At 39.7% G+C, this 870-nt stretch overlaps 1 non-coding gene across 1 annotated transcript; it reads left to right on the forward strand.

The window, feature by feature from the left end:
* The first annotated feature begins 629 nt into the window (after nt 1–629).
* Nucleotides 630–713, forward strand: RHIMIDRAFT_t63. Its single transcript has one exon. It is a non-coding gene; the product is annotated as a tRNA-Tyr (tRNA).
* Nucleotides 714–870: the final 157 nt, after the last annotated feature.

Here is an 870-nt window from a genome sequence, read left to right on the forward strand (position 1 = left end):
TCCCACATCTTGGATGACCTGTAATTTATGTGTATAGCCGTTTGGTCCATGCCTCCCCACCTACAAACATGGAGAAGGACTACGGGGACGCAAAGCAAACACGTAGTCCTGGACCACCTCCGTATGCTTGTGTAGTATCCACGCTACTATTCAGTGCTTAAATACAATATCTAGAGTTGAACCTAATGCTGCTATAAGATCTGTTACACCTTAATCAAATATAGCCAACTCAGTTTAAATACCTCAGCTTCTTAATATATAATTATAGATTGTGCTATCATCTCTTTTTCTTTTGACTTTATTCTAAATAAAGATACAACACAGTCTCATCGTATTTTCTACTTTGTTTAAACCTATCCAAATCCAAATACAACAGTACCAAACGAGCTGACCATGAAATGAGCGAAGGTTCAAAGACCAAACTTCCAGTGACGTAAAATTCCTGAATTTGAACTTCGGCACTTCTTTAGTCTTCTTCACCATGTACTTCTTTAACTTCTTGTCGTACAGCCAATCCCACCAATCAGTTACCATCAAGACAAGGAAGAACGTATCTCCATGGACACCTGAGAGTCACGTGATATTTGTAAATGTCTCAACTAAAATATAGCACTTCTCAAAATGTAAAACCGGCCTTAGCTCAGTTGGTAGAGCGGAAGACTGTAGTGAATGCTGTCATCTTTAGGTCACTAGTTCGAATCTGGTAGGCCGGATAATCTTCAGTGAGATTAATTTTGCGATTTTTTACCGGATAATTGTTTATCCGTTAGCGTTTTTCTGCTGCTACCCTTGTGACATTGTGACGATAATGACGATGAAGATGTGGTGTCACCCACCCACTTCTAAAGTCAGTCACTAGTGACACTGTGT

Source organism: Rhizopus microsporus (genome assembly GCF_002708625.1).
Source record: "Rhizopus microsporus ATCC 52813 unplaced genomic scaffold scaffold_36, whole genome shotgun sequence".
Lineage (NCBI taxonomy): Eukaryota > Fungi > Mucoromycota > Mucoromycetes > Mucorales > Rhizopodaceae > Rhizopus > Rhizopus microsporus.